Raw genomic sequence first — 22,875 nt, forward strand, 5'->3', positions numbered from 1 at the left:
GCTATAGTAATAGAGAGCAATAAAAGTTAATAACAAAAATTGTAGCCAACTTTGACCTTACATCTTAAAATTAATTAGAATGTTACAGGGTGTTCAAGGACATCGTGGCAGACCCAACTTATGTTTTTTTAAATGGAACACCCTATATTTTATCTTATATTCGAAATCCTTTTAACTTCCCCATTACAAAAATATAAAAGTCTGTTATGATATACAGGGTATTTACAAAGTTATAACATAATAAATTTTCTATGAAAATGTAAAACAAGTTCAGCTCCCTGTATAAATAAAAATAAGCACAACAGCAATGGTTTATTAGTGCCATATTTTTTTGTTGATTGTGAAAATTTTTAAGAATGGTTGATATTGCTAATTTTCTTTATATCGAATACAGGGTGAGTCAAAACGCAAGTACATTATTTTCTCAGTAATTTTAAATGGAACACCCTATATTTTATGTCACTATCAAAAAGTACTATTACCGTACTTTAATTTTTAAATAATATTCCCTATGTGTAAATTTATTAGTTTTCGAGATATGTTCATTTTTTAGAGCAAATTATTAATTAGGGGTCTAAATTTTTCCAAATTTTAAGTCAGCCATGACTGAATTTTTTAAAACTGCTAATTTAAGATTACTGATTATCAGTCCGGTAATCAATGTAACAATGTAGCAAATAAAGAAAGAAAAATAATTTATTAGTAATAAATTTAACAAAATAAAACACAACCACAACATACAACATTTTTTAAACAAAACTACTTTTGTATGTAAATGTAACAAATAAAGAAAGAAAAATAATTTATTAGTTATAAATGTTACAAAAAAACACTAACACGAAATACAACATTTTGTGTACACAATTAAAAACTACTTTTTTATGTAAATGTAACAATGTAACAATAGTATGGTATATAACTAGACCCAAACCCAGACATCCAAAGTGAAAGTTATCTTCCAACACCAAATGGTTCTATATGGTCCACACAATGTTCAAAAAAAAGTCACACCATTTTGAGCGTCGGGTTTGGTGGGGAGAGGGGAGAGAAATCGGTAAATTCGTGGTTTTTTACGTTTTTCGTCAATATTTCTAAAACTATGCAGTTTAGCATGAACAACCTTCTATACAAAAATATTCTAAATTAAATTTTAAATAAAAAAGGTATTATGCATAATCCTTCTAAAATGAACGGTTCCAAAGTTACGGAGATAGTATATTTGTATATTATAATTGGTCCAAAAAAAGGCCTAACCCAGACATCCAAAGTAAAAGTTTTCCTCCAACACAAAATTGTTCTATATGGTCCACATATTGTTCAGTAAAAAGTTACACCAATTTGAGCGCCCGGTTTGGGGGGGAGATGGGGGAGAAGTCGGTAAATTAGTAGTTGTTTTACGTTTTTCGTCAATATTTCTAAAACTATGCTTTAGCATAAATTATGTTCTATACTCAAATTTTCTACATGAAATTTAAAAGACAAAATGACCAATACATAATTGTTATAAAATTAACGGTATCAGAGTTACGGAGGGTTAAAAGTGGAGGTATTCGACACTGTTTATAACCTCCACTTTTCACCCTCCGTAACTCTGGAACCGTTAATTTTATAACAATTATATATGGACCTTTTTTGTTTTAAATTTTATGTAGAACATTTTTGTATAGAACATTGTTTACGCTAAAGCATAGTTTTAGAACTATTGACGAAAAACGTAAAAAAACTATTAATTTACCCACTTCTCTCCCATCTCCCCCCCCCCCAAACCAAACGCTCAAAATGATGTAACTTTTTACTGAACAATATGTTGACCATATAGAACAAGTTGGTGTTGGAGGAAAACCTTTTACTTTGGATGTCTGGGTTAGGCGTTTTTTGAACCAATTACACTATACTAACTCCGTAACTTTGGAACCGTTCATTTTAGAAGGATTATGCATAGGAACTTTTTTATTTCAAATTTAATGTGGAACATTTTTGTGTAAAAGGTGGTACATGCTAAACCGCTTAGTTTTAGAAATATTGACGAAAAACTTAAAAAAACTACGAATTTACCGATTTCTCCCCCTCTCCCCCCCCCCCCCAACACGACGCTCAAAATGGTGTGACTTTTTTCTGAACATTATGTGGACCATATAGAACAATTTGGTGTTGGAGGATAACTTTCACTTTGGATGTCTGGGTTATGCCATTATTTGGATCAATTTTATACAAATAAAGAACGAAAAATAATTTATCAGTAAAAAATTTTACAAAAAAAAACATGAACACAAAATATGTACAACATTTTTGAAAAAAATTAAGTGCTACTTTTAGTAAAATATTTTATTTATAATATATATTTAATTACAAAATGTGTTCAAAATGAGTGAGTAAAATGAAAGTGAGTGAATTGATCATTTGTAAATTAACACTTCGAAATACACTTTGTATTCTATTTTTCATCTCATACCTTATTGTTGAAGGCATTTTATAGCCTTCATTCTTAACGTAACCGCAAAAAATTCAGTCAAGTTTATTAAATTTTGGTGATCTGGGTGGCCACGCTACTGGTCCATTAAAAAATGAAAATATCCCGAAAACTAATAAATTTAGACATAGGGAATGTTGTATACAAATTAAAGCACGATAATGTACTTTTCAATAGTGATATAAAATACAGTATGTTCCATTTAAAATTACTGAGAAAATAATGTACTTTCGTTTGGACTCACCCTGTATTCTATATAAAGAAAATTAGGAATGTCAATGATTTTTAAAAATTTTGACATTAAGTAAAAAAATATGGCATCAATAAACAATTGCCAGTGTGCTTATTTTTATATATACAGGGAGCTGAACTTGTTACGATTTTCATAGAAAATTGACTATAACTTTGTAAATATGTACCCTGTATAACATAACAGATCTTTATATTTTTGTAATGGGGAAGTTAAGAAGATTTCGAATATAAGATAAAATGTAGGGTGTTCCATTTAAAAAAAGATAAGTTTGGTCTGCCATGATGTTATCGAGCACCCTGTAACATTCTAATTAATTTTAATATGTGAAGCTCAAAGTTAGCTACAATTTTTGTTATTAACTTTTATAGCTATCTATTGCCATAGCGGATCTATTGAGCTTTACCCCACTAATCAATCACCCTGTATAGTATTCTAAACTTCCTTACCAGCCTTTTACTATTTCTTTTATACTATTTCTTTTTTATACTACATTCGCTCTCGCGAGATTTTTTTTGAGACATTGGGAATAGGAAACGTACAACACAAAAATTCCTACCTCACACTATTAACTGCTAAAATCAACTCAAATCAACTTAATCTTTCATTAAAAAAAGAAGAATTATTAGAAATAGTGGGAGTGTCTACTAATCTCATAAAATTTTGTGAAGTTTATTTCTACAAAATATTTTTATTTTGTACAATAAATAATTTTCTCATTTGCTATCAATACATTATAATGATTTAAATAAATAAATATTGATTGGCGTAAGGTTTGTGTTATTTTTATGTCTGTTTACTATTAATAATATTGGATATGAGCAGGTGCGTTGGTTTTGTAGTAATTTCCAGTCACTTCTGACAACTGAATTTTTCAAAAAAGAAATTACTAACGTCTGTGTCAAAAAAAATCTCGCGAGAGCGAATGTAGTATACAGCCTTTTACTATTTACTTTTACTATTTTATTTCTTACTAGCTGACCAGATCATGGCAATCTTTATTTTATCTGTGTTTATCTGAAAAACTTCACAGATCTTGTGTTGAACCAGGTTCTGAGATTCTTCAACCAGAATGTTCTTTTTCTTCCTGGACCTCGCTTTCCAAATATTTTCCTTGTAGGAGGGCATATGAATTCATTTCGCATAACGAATTCTAACACCATTCAAAAATACAGAGAAGAAGTAGCATCGGAGCATTCCTATTTTTGTACCAAGAAAGAGTACTTTTGTACTTAAGAATGCCCCCATCCGGTTGAAGGTGGATCTAGCTTTTCCGATGCGTGCTCTTGTCTCTTGGTTGTTTGTCCATTCTTTATTTATTATGGTACCAAGGTAGTTGCAGTACGCCACTCTTTCTACAGAGGTTTGGTTGATTTAAAGTTGACCCGTTATCTTTTTGTGCTGATGCTGTGTCTTCTTTAGTTTTATATTGAGATTTTATTCATAAGGACTTGTAGGTCTTCTAGGTTGTCCGCAAATATTATTGTGTCATCTGCATATCTGATGTTTTTAGCCGGTGCCCGTTTAGGAGAATACCTTCTTCAGTTTCGTGCAAAGCTTCGATATAAATTCTCCCGGAGTATAAATTTAAGATTAGATGAGAGAAAATACAGCCTTGCCTCGCGTATTATTTTCACATACCTTCAACTCCGACATTTTTGATCGGATTCCAGTAAAGGCTTCTAATTATTTTCAGATCTTGGTTTTTAATTCTTGCTTCTAATATTATTTGCACATCCTTAGCATGCTGTACTCGATCAAACGCTTTCTCGTAATCAAACAGAAGACATGCGTATACTTCTATGAGTCTATACCGAAACGGGTATAGACTCTTGCTGCACTCTCCGATTTAACCAGAGTATTATGCAGCTGCTGCATTTTCGTGTTGCAAAGAAATTGAAAATGTTTATACGTTTTTAATTCATTTACTCTTTTGTAAAAGTATTAAGGAATCTTTCTTGTTGGAACTTTTACCACGCTGAGCAGATGAGTTGTGAATTATTTAAAATTCTCTCGTCTTAATTTCGTCGGCATCCTGTTTGATTTATAAATTTTGAAAAGCTCAGGAGGTGTAACCAAAGAAAGTATTCCACCTGTTGTCAATCTAGTGGTATGGGAACGATATTTATTGTCGTTTTCTGTGCTACTTCGATTGATAACTTACTTTGTTTTTCGGTAGATGGCTCTAGTTCATCCGTGACATTTCTTTCTTTGCAATTCGCAAAGGCTCAAAGTGTGATACCTAGAGAAATCAGAGAGAAGAGGATACGGGACTACTGATGAGGGGGAAAAGACCTCCGAAACCGGTATAGACTCTTCCTGCACTCTCCGATTTAACTAGAGTATTATGCAGCTGCTGCATTTTCGTGTTGCAAAGAAATTGAAAATGTTTATACGTACTTTTTAGTTTTTTATTTGGAAGTGTACTTCTCGAGATATTAGACCATTTCTATAATTTACCAATGGTATTACGATAAATCGTTTTTTCCGATTATAGCGCCATCTATCCAGAATTCAAAAAAATGTCTCAAATAAAAGTTGCTTATTTTTACGTAAGTAATTCAAATCAGTAACAACAAATGGGAGTTTCTATTTAAAATTTTAAAGTTGCCCCCACCCCACCTCCAGGGGGTGCAGTGCGGGGATCGTGTTTAGACTCATTCGATAGATTTTTGAAAAACATTGAACACGTATTTTTCAGTTTTTTGATCCAATCTTCATTTCGAGAATTATTCGTTCGTCTCGCGAATTATTCGATCGTCCCAAGCGACGAGTTCCACCCTGGGCACAAAGTACCTCGGAGACCTTCAACGGACGTCATCTTCTAGAGTTTCGAGGGTTTTCGGCATTCAATTGATATAAACAGATTACTCATGGGTTTTTGGGATCGCTAAACACGAATATGCCATCAGAATTGCCCTCCGGATGACGTGGTGGCCAGGGCCTCTGCAAGGGACGTCATCTTCTAGAGTTTCGATGGTTTTCTGCATTTAATTGATGCAAATGAATTACTGAAGGGTTTTTTGAGGTCGCTAAACACGAATATGCCACCAGAACCGATTCCCGGAGCACCTGGTTTCCAAGGTCAATGTAAGGAGCTCCTGGAGTTTCGAGGGTCTTTGGTGCTACATTATTGCAAATGGATTAGTTATAGGTTTTTGGGGTTGCTGAACACGAATACGTGATCAACACAGACACAGCAGCACCTGGTGCCTAAGACAGGTTATCTTCTGGAGTTTCGGAGGAATCAAATGGATTACTCTTAGGTTTTTGGGGTTGCCGAACATGCATACATGCATACTACCGAACATGCACTATGGCACGTCATCTTCTGGAGTTTCGAGGTCCATACCGTTTTCAAAGTCAAAAATATTAATAAAATAACAATACTGTGCTCTTCAATTGTTTTAATTATTTATAAAAAATATAAACTCAATTCATATCTGACAATGTCTTTCCTTCATTTATTTTAATATCATTTACTACATTCTATTTTGATAATGGTATTCATCGTGGCCACTAGATATTCCAGAGTCTTTTATCTAAGTCATATTCGTGTTCAGCAACCCCAAAAACATAAGAGTAATCCGCTTGCATCAATTTAGTACCGAAAACTCTCGAAACCCCAGAAGATGACGTGCCTTAGGCACCAGGTACCCCGGTGTCTGTTCTGATGGCGTATTTGTGTTTAGCAGCCCCAAAAACTAATGAGTAATACCCATCTGCATCAATTTAATGCCGAAACCTGTCTGACACTCCAGAAGAAGACCTGCCTTAGGCACCAGGTGCTCCGTGGATCGGATATGATATCGAATTCACGTTCAGCAGCCCCAAAAACCTGTGGGTAATCAGTTTACATTAATTTAGTACCGAAAGCTCTCGAATCTCCAAAGCATGACGTGCCTTCGGCACCAGGTACTCCGATGTCTGTTCTGATGGGGTATTCGTGTTCAGCAACTCCAAAAACCTATGAGTAATCCGTTTGCATCAATGTAGTACCAAAGACCCTCGAAACTCCAGGAACCCCTTTCATTGACCTTGGAAACCAGGTGCAACTGGAGTCAGTTCTGGTGGCATATTCGTGTTTAGTGACCTCAAAAAACCCTCCAGTAATTCATTTGCATCAATTTAATGCCGAAAACCCTCGAAACTCTAAAAGATGACGTCCGTTGAAGGTCAAGGTCAAAGTAAAGACCGGGAAAGTAGCCAGGAAAAAATCCTAGACTACTAGTACCTTTCCTTAATCCAAACTTCTACATGTTGCCAAATAACCAGTAACTCACGGAATTGGAATACCCCGTAAATCTTATAATTTTCCGAGTTTGGGCCTCTATATCTTGAAAATCCTTCATACGATTGAGTTGTGCCCATGAGACCTTTTTATCAGGATGCTTCAAAGAGTATTTTCCCAAAGTATGAACGAAATCCACTGGGACCTATTTTCCATAAGGTTTATGCGGGGTCCTTTTTCATTTTCCATCTCTTCGAGATACACTTTGAAAATGCATTTTCTCATGCACAAAAATTTTTGCCGGAGATCAATTTAGTTCACAAAATTGCCTGACACTCTCTCGAATCGAATACAAAAAGTTTCATGGCGATTCATCTTACTGCACAAAATTTCTAGGTTTAATGCTTCGTTGTCTCGCCTATAAGGTATTGTACGGTATGCGGCAAAATAAACAGTACTGAACTTCGTATGCCTCAAATTTGTATGTGACAGGCGCCGAAACGTACTGAGTGGTTTCCGAACGTCGTTATAACGTATGTGAATGTAGTAATAATGTTAGGTGCTTCAGAATGGTTCTCAGTTTTGCAGAAAAAATTTTTATAGCGGAGTACTATTTTCGGTCATACGGAAAAGGTCACGAACACGGTCCAAGCTTAAAATCAACAATGGTTTCAGCAGGACCGGACAACCTGTCACACTGCCAGGAAGTCTCTTCAAATACTGCGCGATTATTTTAGGAGTTGCCACTCACCAGAACTAACGCCACCAGATGCGTACACATGAGGAATGTTGAACGAGTCAAGCAGATCTACCGTCTGCCATTTCGGAATGGTGGACTAGAATTAAAGATTTATTTCTTGTCAGAGGTAGTGGCGGATCTAGAAATTTACCTGGGAGGGGAAATTTGCCTTAAGGGGGAACTTTCAATGAAAAACCAACCAAAATACATAAAAAAAGATAAACTCAGATTACATAAAGACATAAATAATAACTTATAGGGATTAAGTTCCCTTAATTTTCCTAACTAGTGTGTGTATTGGATTGAATTTGTCTTTTTGTGGTTTCGGTTTCATGTCTGGTAATATATTTTTACGTTTGAACATTTTTTTCTTTAATTTTAGACCGTGTTAGGAGGAGAAATTCCCTCATTTTCCCTCCCCGTAGATCCGCCACTGGCCAGAGGGCATCTTTAACATCCGTTTTATCGGGAATGTGCGTCGTCGTGAAAGGCTGTAATATATATACTAGATATATAAATAATCATAAACATTTCTATATTCATTTCAGTACTGTTTATTTCAGCGCATACTGCATTTAAAAAAGTGGGTCATCATTATAATTGGCTCAATTGGCAATCTTTTGTGAATCTTGGTCTGCTCGCAGATAAGTCGTCACTCCCATCGGTTCCTAGCCACTTCCCTCCACCTTCTGCTCCTTAGAAGCTTAAGGTCTTATTCCACAGCATCAATTCATCTTCTACGCAGTCGTCATCTACTTTTTCTGTCCTCTGTGTTTGATAATGTCAATCTCTTCATGTATTTTGTTATCCGACATCCTGGCAAAAGTGTGAATCACCCTGTCAAATATATTTTTTGTAAGTTGTAAAGAATTTAAATTAAAAATCGGCGTGTTTCACAATTGTTCTTGAAAATATTTTAGAAAATACTTAACGTATTCCATACTTTCCGAACACTGTCTATGTATAGATCAGAGTTGTTCAGCTAATAATTCCAGTACTAACATCATTATATAATGAATGTCTTAGACACAGAAGGTTTCCCAATATTTTTAAACAAGCAGAAGTTATAATAATACATAAAGGGGAAGATAAAGATCCTGCCTTACCGAAATCATATAGACCGGTATGTTTATTGAATGCAATGGGAAAATTACAAGAAAAATTACTATGTAAAAAATTAAATCAAATAAGAACAGAAATTGGATTACATCCTGGTCAGTATGGTTTTAGGAAAGGTAGATCAACAGAAGATGCAATAAATAAAGTGATTAAATAAAGATATTTGAAATAGTAAATGAAAGCATAAAAAAGTATGTTTTAATGATCTTTATAGACGTGTCTGGGGCTTTTGACAATCTTTGGTGGCCGTCATTCTTTGAAAGACTTCGAAGAATGAGATGTCCAAAGAATCTGTACGGAAGTCTCAGAAACTACTGTCAAGACCGATATGCAAGCCTAAGCTGTCCAACATGAAAAAAGACAAAACATATCACAAAAGGATGTCCACAAGGATCAGTATGTGGACCTATGTTCTGGGATGTAATGCTAGAGGAACTGTTGGAACAGTTGACTATAGATCCTGAAGTGCTTGGAAGCATAGCATATGCAGATGATTTGTTGTTGAGCATAGATGCAAACTCAAGAAGAGAATTAGAAATTAAATCAAATGAAGTATTAATAAGAGTAAATGATTGGATGAATAAAGTAAAATTAACAATATCAGATTCAAAAACAACATATAGTTTAATAAAAGGAAATTTAGAAAGAGATCCAATTATAAAAATTAGAGGGAAAACAATAAAAAGAAAAAAGGAAACAAGATATTTAGGTATTATAATAGACGAACAAAAATTATTTACAAAACACATGAGTTGTGTCTGTGAAAAGGCAACGAAGATCATGCATAGCATTGCTAGTCTAGCACAGAAGGAATATAGAATTTCGTTCCGACAGATGAGAATATACCTAAGTACAATACTTGCATCAATTGTAGGGTACGGTTCAAGTGTATGGGCACATAGATTAATAAATAAAAAAAAATGCAGAAAAACTGAATAGAGCTCAGAGAGGATTTCTTGTAAGAATGACGGGAGCATTTGGAACAACTGCAACACAGGCACTCACAGTTTTAACTGGAGTAATGCCAATGCAATTAGAAACACAAAAAAGAGCATGTAATTATTGGCTAAAAAAAGAAAAATATGAAAAAATAATACAAATAATAGGATTAGATATAAGAAATAAAAGAGAATTAAAAGAAATAATAAATAGAAAAAGACAAAATGAATGGGAAAATTCAACAAAATCTAGACGTTTATACAATTTTATACCAATATTAGAAAACATTCCAAATTATTTTAATCCAAAACAAGGTTTAGTACACTTTTTAACAGGACATGGACCGTACCCAACATATTTGGAAAGATTTAACTTAAAAGATGATGCATATTGTGAATTTGGAGAACTAGGTACACCAGAACATATAGTGTTACATTGTGAAAATACTATAGAAAATGAAGAACATAGAGAAATGAGAAGAAGATTAGAAAGAATTGAAATAAGAGATATATTACAAAATGAAGAATATTTTGGAATATTAAACAATCTAACAGAAATAATATCTAAAAAACAACAAGAAATTTATAATAATAGAAGAAGACAACAAATAATCCAACCCTGATGAAGTTGAGTAAGATAAAGTTAAAATAAATAAAATAAAATATAAATTCAAAAATAGATATTCACAATTATAATACATAATAATAATTCAATATAAAATAAATAAATAAAAATAATAATTCAATAAATAATTCATTAAATTAAAAAAAAACTACCAACTCTCTTCTGAAAATAGAGGGACTGTCTTTATAACTTAGAAGGGAGTTGATAGTACCAAAAATATTTTAACAAATATATATTGTTTCTTTAAATTTGTTAAAGGGTCATTCCATTTCAAATCACTCAATTTTGGAGCAAAAAAAATTTTGGATCTCTGATTTATCTGAAAATTGGTATATAGCTTCTGCGGGACGTAAAAATAAGATATTTAAGGTCAAAAAATCTTCTTCTTCTTTTTTTCTCAAAATGTTATTTTATGCGATTTTACAGTGATTTGGTGTTTATTTAGACAAATTTGCATTTTCTATCGTAAAGTATCAATGAAAAACATAATATTTTAATAGAAGGGACTCAAAAATGTCATTATATGACACTATAACAAGTTACTTTGATTCAAAACAAGCTTTTGATCAAATTTTATAGTGTACAAAACGTTAAAATACCGTTTTTTACATTTTTCTCCATTCCCAAAATACATCATAATCGATTTGGCTGAAAATTTGCCCACAGATAGACAAAACATAGGACTTTAAGGGTGAGAAGGATTTGAATTATATTACAATACCAAAAAAGTTACATACAATATTATAGTCAAAAATATAGGCGTCTACTGTAAGTAAAATTAACTCGAAAATATCGACCTCACGACAAAAATTGTTAAAAAGAAATTGTAATAATTATAAATACGATTTATTTGGAACAATTTCAGTTCCTACCATTTTTGTCGAAAAGTTGAAAATGGCGGAGATATTGAGCAAAACAGGTTCTCCTTTAAAATCAAGATGGCGGCTAACGTAACGGAGGAATTCATTCGTGATTTTAAATTTAGGCTACTATCGACACCCCTAAAGATCAGAAAAATAAAATTTTGGGCAGCTCGGCATTCAAGGTCAAATGCTATCCCGACTGGACTAATATATACTTTTGAGTCTGATATTACTGCATGTAACTTTTTTGGTATTGTAATATAATTCAAATCCTTCTAACCACTTAAAGTCCTATCTTTTGGCTATCTGTGGGCAAATTTTCAGCCAAATCGATGTAGGAAATGTAGGATGTAGGAAAATGTAAAAAACGGTATTTTAACATTTTTTATACTATAAAATTTGATCAAAAACTTGTTTTGATTTAAAATAACTTGTTATAATGCCATATAATGACATTTTTGAATCCTTTCTATTAAAATATTATGTTTTGCATTGATACTTTACGACAGAAAATGCAAATTTGTTTAAATAAACACCAAATCACTGTAAAATCGCATAAAACAACATTTTGAGAAAAAAAGAAGAAGAAGATTTTTGACCTTAAATATCTTATTTTTACGTAGCGCAGAAGCTATATACCAATTTTCAGACAAATCGGAGATCCAAATTTTTTTGCCTGAGTGATTTGACATGGAATGTACCTAAATGTAATTAATAGATTATGGCAAATTATAAATTGTAAAAATAGATTTAGTAGTTTAGTAAAAAATGTAAAAATATAAAAAAAAATATCTGTAATCCCATCAGGAAAAAAACGACCTGGATTAGTCACTAGAGGCCAGGTCATATGTATGAACAATAAATAAAAAAGTTCTTCAGCTAATTGCCGTTTTCCTTCTTTTGGCCTGGCTCTGCATATTTGTCGATCACTTCACCTTCCATCTCGTAAATCTTTTGATGGCACTCTTTCATTCACCTCATTCCTCCATCACCTTCTCATATCTTCCTCTTACCATTGGATTCCAATTCGTCAGAATGCTCTCTTTCTCATTTTTTTAAGATTTTTTAATGCGCTTCAAAGCTCACATTAAAAGTAGGTACTTTCGAAAATAGGACTATTTTAAAATTCCATATATGCAGGACCGCGGCAAGGCTTTCAAGCGCATCGGGGCAAGTAATTTTAAGCGCCCCTTTCCTCCTCCCTTTGTAAATAGTTTTTTGCAACTTAGTGAATCGGTATACGGTATACCTACAAACTATATTTGTTATGTGTTAGAAAAGTAACATCGTCATCATAGTCTAGCCGTTATCGTTCACTGATGAACATAGACCTCCTCTAATTTCCTCCACGTCACCCTATCTTGAGCTACCATCATTTAGTTCCCGTCAGTTCTTTTTACATCGTCACTCCAGCGCGTTGGTGGCCGATCTCTGCTTCGTTTGTCCGCCCGCGGTCGCTATTCCACATGACGGTGTTCTTGCCACATGACCTGCCTATTTTCATTTCTTTTTTGCTACATGTTCTACTATGTCTTTGATTTTTTTTCTTTGCTTGATGATATTATTTGGTATTCTGTCTCTCTTTGTGATTCCTAGCATGTCTCTCTGGGTAACTCTTAGTTATCTGCTCTTAGATTTTCAGCAGCATGAAGGTAATATGCTGATAAGTTATTTTGAATACTATAAATATTTACAAAAAACAACGATTACACTATTAGAGAACAGATTACACTATCATAGCTAACATATCAAAGAAAGAAATTGATATTGCGTCGATGTGTGCTTTTGCCCTGGGGATGAGTGCCACCCTTTTCCATGAAAAAATATATGTCCACAAGGCAATACTTTTCGAGGTATTTGCGAGTGAATATGTTCATTTTTCAACATAAAACCACCGTTTTAGACTGTTTTTTTGCAAATAACACAAAAAGTATGTATTTCATTGAAAAAATTTTTCAAAATCATAGCTTATAAAAAAAATGAAAAAATTGTGTATGCATGGAGTCAGTAGACCAAGTAGAGGCAGAGTTGTAGCTCGTGGAAAATGAGTTCTTATTAGTCAAATTCCAAATCGAATATTTCAAGTTGAGATAACCAAAAAATGAAGCACTTTTCTAGTAACACTCATCATAAATTTTTTAAAGTCTTTCGAAAAAGCTTTATTTTTTTTTTTAATGTTTCTAGCATCAAAAGTAAGCCACTTACGCTAAAAATAAAGTTGGTGCCTTTTTTATAAAACAAAATCGCAAAAATCTCCGCCTAATTAGCATCTCAAAAGAAATTAATCGTTACAGCTTTACAATTTACCTATGTATTTATGTATTTATGTACTTATATATTTTTATATGATCTCTAAGTTTCACCGTTTCAAAGTGATTATTAAAAAAAATTTGAAATTTTTAAAAAAATGCTTTTTTTCAAAATTTTTTCCAAATTTTTTTAAATTTCTTTAAAAACGTGCTTTTTTATTGAAAAATGAACATATTCACTCGCAAATAACTCAAATAGTATCGACTTAATCTGAAAACTTCATAATTTATCTTTATAGTTACATACTTACAATTCGTCAGTTTGTCTACCTCCGGTCTTATTTTGAACTTATATTTTTTCACCTCTGAGAAGGTGTGGTACTCACCTCCAGGGCAAAAGCACACGCCGATACAATATCAATTTTTTTTTGACATGTTAGCTATGTGTATGCCAAATTTCCTGTCAAATCTAAGCTGTTCTAAAATTCGGAGGTTTTGCAATATTTTACCGTGAGTGAATGGACTAATAGTTCAGTTTAATGAGATAAATAAGGGTTCGTACACTACTTGTGGGATCAAAGTAATACTAACTGCTATTTTAATATTTAGATAGGTATATATGACTGGTAAGTTTTCAATTTTACAAGATAATAAAATATTACTAATATTTCTAGTAATTTCGGTATTGTCAAATCTTTTGTTCGGCACCTACCGGCGCGGCGCCTTTTTGATTGGGCGCCGAGAGGCGCCGCCCCTCTTCGCCCTTATGGACGGCGCGGCCCTGCATATGTGAACCTAGTCTTTTAAAAAATCTGAAAAAAATCATGTTGATTGGTTAGTAGAACTCCCTTTCTGAATTCTTTCAGATTTTTTAATGTGTCTAACACTCTATATAAAATAATATATACTTTCAAAATTAGAAAATGGGAGTATTTTTGTGAGTATTTTACATTATCTGGAAATAGTTTTCATCCGTGTAATATTATTTTCATGTAATACTTTGATTTGCGCGTTGGGAATACCGAATTTTGAAAATTTAGCAGTAAATACCCCAAAGAGAAAAAAAATATTTTTTATACTCCCTTTGAAGAGATTTTATACTCTCTGGAACCAAGGCAAATGAATATAAGCATAATAACTACGGAATGGTAAGTAAACAAGTACAGGAACTGTAAGAGAGATTATTCAAAGCAAATAAATTTAAAGGCAAAATTTAAGGTTCTTAACCCAAATATAGATGAAAAATAAACTAAATATCCCTAATAACAGTAGTCCGTTTGCTGACGGTAAAATATTGCAAAACCTCTAAATTTTAAAGAGCCGCTTGGATTGACATGAAATTTGGCATACACAGCTAACAAATCAAAGAAAAAAAGCGATATTGTGCCGATGTGTGCAGTTGTCCTGGTGGTGTGTTTCACCCCTGCTCGGGGGTGAAAAATATACTTCCAAAATAAGTCTGGAAGTGGATAAACTGACTAATTTTAAGCAACTTTTGTTCTATAGAGATTTTTCACCAAGTCAATACTGTTCGAGGTATTTGCGAGTGAATATGTTCATTTTTCAACAAAAGGACCACGTTTTTGGCCGGTTTTTCGCAAATAACTCAAAAAATAAGTATTTGTCGAAAAAACATTCGTACCAAAAATATAGCCTGTAAAAAAGTGAAAAAAAAAATGGTGTATGTATTAGGTCTCTAGACGTAGCAGAAGCAGAGTTATAGCTAATGAACTACAAGGTTCATATTCGTCAAAATCCAAATCGAATATTTTAACGTGAAATAACCAAATGAAGCACTTTTTGGGGAAAACTCATTACAACTTTTTTAAAGTGTTTAAAAAAAGTTACGCTCAAAATAAAGTTGGTCCCTTTTTTTGGTAAAAATATCGGGAAAATCACTAATTACCACCTAATTACCACTTCACAAGTTGCTTTATTCGTGTATGTATTGTTTATATGATCTGTAAGTTTCATCGGTTCAAAGTTCTTATTTTTGAAAGGGCTGTAGTTAAAAAGGCTTAAACGAGTAACTAATCACAAGTGTATAAAAATTTAGAAGCACTAAGTAAATCTTAACCAATTTTTGTCTTACAGAAAAACAAAGAAATTAAAAATATTCAGAAATGCAAAGCCGACTTTTTTTACTCTTTGAGATTTTTGGTACCTATCACTAATAATTTTTGAAAAGTTATTTTAAAAAAAAGCGTTATTTTCAAAAATAAAAATTTTAAAAATTTTACTTTAAACCCAATTTTTTTCAAAAGTAACCACTTTGAACCGTTGAAACTTACAAACCGTATCAACACAACATAAGTAAAGCAACTTATGAAGCGGTAACGATTAATTTCATTTAAGCTGCTAATTAGGGGGTGATTTTTCCGATTTTTTGCGAAAACAAAAAAGACCAACTTTATTTTGAGCGTAACTTGTTTAGATTATTTGATGCTAGAAACTAAAAAAAGACAGAAATAAAGCATTTTTTAAACACTTTAAAAAAGTTGTTATGAGTTTTCCCCAACTAGTGCTTCATTTTTTGGTTATTTCACGTTAAATATTCTATTTGGAATTTGACGAATATGATCCTATTTTTAATTAGCTATAATTCTACTAGATCTAGAGACCTCATACAGATACAATTTTTTTTCACTTTTTTACAGACTATATTTTTGCTAAGAATGCTTTTTTCGATAAAATACTTACTTTTTGAGATATTTGCGAAAAACCGTTTAAAAACGTTCTTTGTTTTTGTTGAAAAATGAACATACTTACTCGCAAATAACTCGAAAAGTATTGACTTAGTGAAAAGAACTCTATAAAATAAAAAGTTGCTTGGAATTAGTCAGTTTTTCGAATTCCGGACTTACTTTGAACCCCCCAGAAGGGATGAAACTAATCCCCTGGGCCTGGGCAAAAGCACACACACGGCACACACTCGGCTCAATATCACTTTTTTTCTTTGACATATCGTGTCAATCCAAGCGGTTCTTTAAAATTTGGAGCAAAAACCGTAATTCAATGTACTACAGGTGACTCATTGGATCGAAAAACGACGATAATTTAATAATTCTATTATCAACTAAAATAATTGAATAGACCCTGAAAGAATCTTTACGGGGAATATATTTAATTTAACCAAATAAATATGAGCAGCATTTACTACAAACGTTAGTAGATCATTATTTTCTGAATCACATTGGCTATTATCTTCTTCGAGATCTTCTTGATTCGATTGATCTGAATCTTGATTCACATAACATTCATTCAATTATGAAGAAACAGGATTAAAGACAAGATTAGAGATTGAAAACCCAAAGTAACTAATGATATCAGAAAAATAGTAAATCTGGCAACATTGCAAGAATTAAATTTGAAATCTCCATATTGCAGAATAGACGTATCCCAGTTTTTGTACAATTCGGAGTATCCATTTAAGAGATAATTGTAGGCGTTTCCAGATTTTTGGCCCACTCTGTATACCAAAAGTCTTTTAAAATGATATTAAACAATACGTCATCATTGTTAATGTTTAATCTGCCACAATCCACTGATAATAATTATCAGTAGTAATTGCACATGAGCTCTAAAATTCTATATTAATTTTAGAGATCGAGTGCAATTTGTTGCGATTATTTCATTAATAAAACTGTTCAAAACCAAAATTTTATTGTAACTTATTTATGTAAGTACAAATTAGTACAATTAAACACACAGTTAAGTTGTTATAAATATTTGACGGTTGAAAGTAATTACTTTTATAATTTTTAAAACATTAATTTTCATTAATGTCACTGAATGTATTTTTTCATAGGAACGCAAGGCATCTGACGTAATATACTTGACGACGGGAAATTATCAAAAATTATCAGTTTAATTCTTATTTCTGTAGCTTTCTATTGGTCAGAATCTCCTATGAATGAAATAATTCATAATATTTTTCTACTAATACAAGTGACGTATTAGACAACCAGCTAATGATGTAATCTGTTTTCAGATGTGAAGAAACCAGTTGTAAATAGGTGTACAATTGTGGACGGCATTTTCTTCAATTACGCTAGTTAATGAAATCGTGTTTTGAGAAGAAACTAAAAATGTTGTAACCGGAATAAATTTTAGTCATTTAAAGAATTTTGTAAAATACTGGCGAAAAAGTTGTGTAACTACTGAGGATGTGGGTCGACATAACAATGTAAAAATATACCTACCAACATTTTATGTAGATATACAGTGCGCTGGAATAAGAGTTACCCCTTATTAACTTATTTATTTTTAGCACATAAGCAAAACGCTCGATTTTTAAAATAAGTTCAGGTCGATTTTTAAAATAATCATAGTATATTATAGCATAAATGTTTCGAACTTTACGCCATTTCTTTTCAAGTGACAGACATAAGTTTGATTTTTTTAAATGGGAAAGTACATCATATGACACCTCATTTAAAAGCTTTTGAAATACTGATTACAAAAATGTATAATACTTTAATCCTTTTTAAGGGCGTAGGCACAAAATTTCGTTCGAATTATTTTTAAACGCATTTATCTTTTTCGAATCCTGAGATAACTAATAAATATGTTTGAAAACTTTAAACGCAGAATGAAAGAATACATTATTGCCGAGAGTTGAAAGTCCCTTAGAATAAACAAAAAGTTTATTTTTAATGATATATTTGAACTTAAAAATCAGACTAAATTGTCTCTTTTTTTCACCCCTGTGACTTATTAAAATAATCATTATAGAAGATATCAGGGACTTTCGACCCTCGATAATACTGTAATATTTAATTCTGTCTTTAAATTTTTCAAAACTACTTATTAGTTTTCTCTGGATTCGAAAAAAATAAATGCGTTAAAAATAATTCGAACGAAATTTTGCGCCTACGCTCTTAAAAAGGTTTAAAGTATTATACATGTTTGTAATCAGTATTTTAAAACTTTTTTAATGAGGTGTCACATAATGTACTTTCCCATTTAAAAAAATCAAAGTTGTGCCTGTCACCTGAAAAGGGATCGCGTAATGTTCAAAACATTGATGCTATAACATACTATGATTATTTTAAAAATTCACCTGTCCGAGCGTTTTGCTTATGTGCTAAAAATAAATAAGTTAATAAGGGGGGTTACACTTATTCCAGCGCACTGTATATACAGGGTGTAACAAAAATACAGGTCATAAATTAAATCACATAACCTAACTTACCTTAGTACAAATATGCACATAAAAAAAGTTATAGCCCTTTGAAGTTACAAGATGAAAATCGATTTTTTCGAATATATCGAAAACTATTAGAGATTTTTTATTGAAAATAGATATGTGGCATTCTTACGGCAGGAACATCTTAAAGAAAAATTATAGTGAAATTTGTGCTCCCCATAATAATTTTATGGGGGTTTTGTTCCCTTAAACCCCCCCAAACTTTTCTGTACGTTCCAATTAAATTATTATTGTGGTACCATTAGTTAAATTCAATATTTTTAAAACTTTTTTGGCTCTTAGTATTTTTTCGATAAGGCAGTTTTTATCGAGTTGCGGCTTCTTTTTTAATATGTTTACATAAAAATTTTATGGGGGTTTTGTTCCTTTAAACCCCCCAAATGTTTGTGTACGCTCCAATTAAACTATTACTGCGATACCATTAGTTAAACAAAATGTTTTTAAAACTTTTTTGCCTCTTTGTATTTTTTCAAGAAGGCAACTTTTATCGAGATATGGCTTCTTTTTTAATACGGTTCAAAATATACCTAAAAATGTAAATCATACATAAATTTTCATATTTTTACCAAGTCTCCATAATCGTATACTTAACCATATACAAATATGTGGTGGATTTGACAAATATTTAAAATATCTCGATAAAAACTGAATTTTCGAAAAAGTACTAAGAGCCAAAAAAGATTTAAAAATATTGTGTTTAAATAATGGTACTACAATAACAATTTATTTGGAACGTACACAAAAGTTTGGGGGGGTTTAAAGGAACTAAACCCCCATAAAATTTTTATAGGGTGTCCAAATTTCACTATAATTTTTTCTTAAGATGCTACGGTCATAAAAATGCCATATGTCCATTTTCAATAAAAAATCTTTAATAGTTTTCGATATATTGGAAAAAATCGATTTTCATTTTGTAACTTCAAAGGGTTGTAACTTTTTTTATATGCACATTTGTACTAAGGTAAGTTAGATTCAATCAAACTATTTTTGGTCCCAGAATATGTGATTAAATTTATGACCTGTATTTTCGTTACACCCTGTATATACCTATGAAACTTAAAGGTAAAATAAATATTATGATAAGAAATATTATTCATGTATAAACATTTTCAATATGAAAATGTATAAGCATTTTCAATTTCTTTGCAATCCGAAAATGCACCAGCATTATACTCTAGTTAAATCAAAGAGTGCAGGAAGAGTCTATACCGGTTTCGGGTATTTTTCCTTTCCGGGAAGGTTCTCTTTTTGATGTATAAGATCGAGGTCTTAGAGAAGTTGTGTTTTTCCTGGTGTTTATGTAAAAATATGTTGTTTTTTTCAATTCTTTCACCCTGTATGTATTAATTTTTTGAAAAGTTAATGCCGCCATTGAAAAGAGCGTAAAAAAATTTTTTAGGAAATATTTTGAACTTTTTAGTTATGTTAATTACCATTTAATATGCATAACGTATTTATGCAAATATTATAAGAATTATTGTGCATTTAATGGTAGAAGCATATAATTTGGACCACATATACTACACATATAAAGGTTCAAATTTAGATATGAGGCCATCTCAGTTTTGTTCCTTTTACAAAAATGGCGTGCATTCAAAATGGCGACTCTACATATGTGACTAATAGCACGATAACTTCTGAACGAGACGTCAGATTTCAACCAAATTTGGTATATAGGTTCTCTTTTTGATGAGTAAGATCGAGGTCTTAATCGGAAGAATCGGTTTACCAGAAGTTGTGTTTTTACTGTTTTTTATGTAAAAATATGTTGTTGTTTTTTCAATACTTTCACCCTATCTATATATATATATAAATTTTTCAAAAAAGTATTACCGCCGTTGAAAAGAGTGTAAAAATAATTTTTATGAAATATTTTGAACTTTTTTGTTATGTTAAGTAATTACCATTTAATAAATGCATAACGTATGTCCACATGTACCTATGGGCGGCAGATTCATTTTTAATGCCCGCCATTATTGTAAAAGACAAAATCTGAGATGGCCTCATATCTAAATTTGAATCTTTTTATGTGTAGTATGTGTGGTCCAAATTATATGCTTCTACCAATAAATGCACAATAATTATTATATTATTATTTGCACGAATCTGCCGCACAGAGGTACCTACATGTGAAGATACGTTGTGCATTTATTAAATGATAATTAATATAACTAAAGAGTTCAAAACATTTCCTAAAAAATAATTTTCCGCTCTTTTCAACGCCGGTATTACCTTTTTGAAAAATTAATATATACAGGGTGAAAGAATTGAAAAAATAAACAACATAGTTTTACAAAAAAATCAGGAAAAACACAACTGGTAAACCGATTCTTCTGGTTTAAGAGCTCGATCTTAAACTTAAAAAAAGAACCTATATACCAAGTTTGGTTGAAATCGGACTCTGCGTTCAAAAGTTATCGTGCTATTAGTCACATATGTATAGTCGCCATTTTGAATGCCGCCTTTTTTGTATCTGAAGGCAAAATCTGAGATGGCCTCATATCTAAATTTGAACCTTTGTGTGTGTAGTATATGTGGTCCAAATTATATGCTTCTATCAGTAAATGCACAATTCTTATAACATTTGCACGAATCTGCTGCACCATTTCAGTATTTTGCAGAATTTGTTCTTTATTACTCATTAATCGATAATTGATTTCATCTGTCAGGCGTTGTCTTGTGAGTGGGTTCCTTAATTTATTTGTATCGATTTATGCATCTGGTCTAATTTTGGTCCCTACTGGATTGTGATCTGATCCTATGTCGGCACTTGGATATGTTTTTGGAGATATAATTGCATTCCTATATCTTTGTCTAATTACATACATAGTCTATTTGATTTCTTACAATTCTCTCTTCTTGATCTGCTGGTGACTTCCACGCGTATAGTCTTCTCTTTTCAACTTTACAAAAATTACAACTCTACAGTGATGTAAAAACAAATATAGAAGCTTTATAAGCCATTAAATAAAACAGCATGGACACTTTATTTAACGATCAAAGATATATCAATAATTCACCATTGTTAAAATTTTTTATAGAAATGCATCCTGTTCCAATCATAAAATTGTAATAAACCTTTATTAGTTAGTTATACGTTTATCTGAAGAAGCCAAAGTGTGCTAAAACATGTCATTATAACAATACGCGAAAGAAAAATTTTTCAAAAATGCAGATAGCATTTATTATAATATACAGCGTGTGTGAAAAGAAGCGGCCGGTCGAATATTTGGCGAAATAAACATCGGATCGAAAAACTGAAGTACCTACACTTTCAAGTATACAAATTCAATATAATTCAAAAATCAATCGAATGACACCAAACACGACCTCAAGCCCACCCCCTAAAGCGAGGAGGGCGACAAATTTTAAAATATTAAATATAAATCCCCATTTTTTATTACAGATTTGGATTCCACTTAAAAAAATAAGTAACTTTTACAATGAGAATTTTTTCTCGTTTTGTTTTGAAGCTATTTTTTTGTGGCATTTTTGTAATTAACTATTCTAAATGGAAAATAAAAAAATATGAAAAAAAATATTTTTAAGAAACGCTTTTCTTTAGATTGACTAAAATTAAACATATTATAAAAAAAAATCAACTAAAAAGCAAAAAATAAAAAAAATTGAAAAATTCTAACACATTCGTCAAAAACAAGCGTGGCACGTCTTCATCGAATAAACGGTTTTCGCACCACGCTTTTCTTTAACAAATGTGTTAGATTTTTTCAATTTTTTTTTATTTTTTGCTTTTTAGTTGATTTTTTATAATATTTTTAATTTTAGTCACTCGTAACAAAAGAAAAGCGTTTCTTAAAAATATTTTTTTCAAATTTTTTTATTTTTTACTTTTTAGTCTAACACTTTTCAAACATTAAAATATATCGTCATGTTTATTAAAATATGTATAAAACATATGATGTACAAACATGAAAAGTGGTCGGAATCGGCAAAAAATTTGAAACTTTATTGTTTATTTATGAAGCATAACGTAAACAATTAACGTAAAAAATGAAATTATGTATACATAGTTCATATAATTAGCTACAATCTGTAAAAGTTTCAAGTTTCTTCATTGTAAAAAACAAGAGCATTTAAGCATTTTCCATTAAAATCGTTTTTTTATTTAAACAATTAATAAACAAAAAAATGTTTTATTGACTATTCGTGTATTGTTCCCGC

This window comes from Diabrotica virgifera, chromosome 4 (genome assembly GCF_917563875.1).
Source record: "Diabrotica virgifera virgifera chromosome 4, PGI_DIABVI_V3a".
NCBI lineage: Eukaryota > Metazoa > Arthropoda > Insecta > Coleoptera > Chrysomelidae > Diabrotica > Diabrotica virgifera.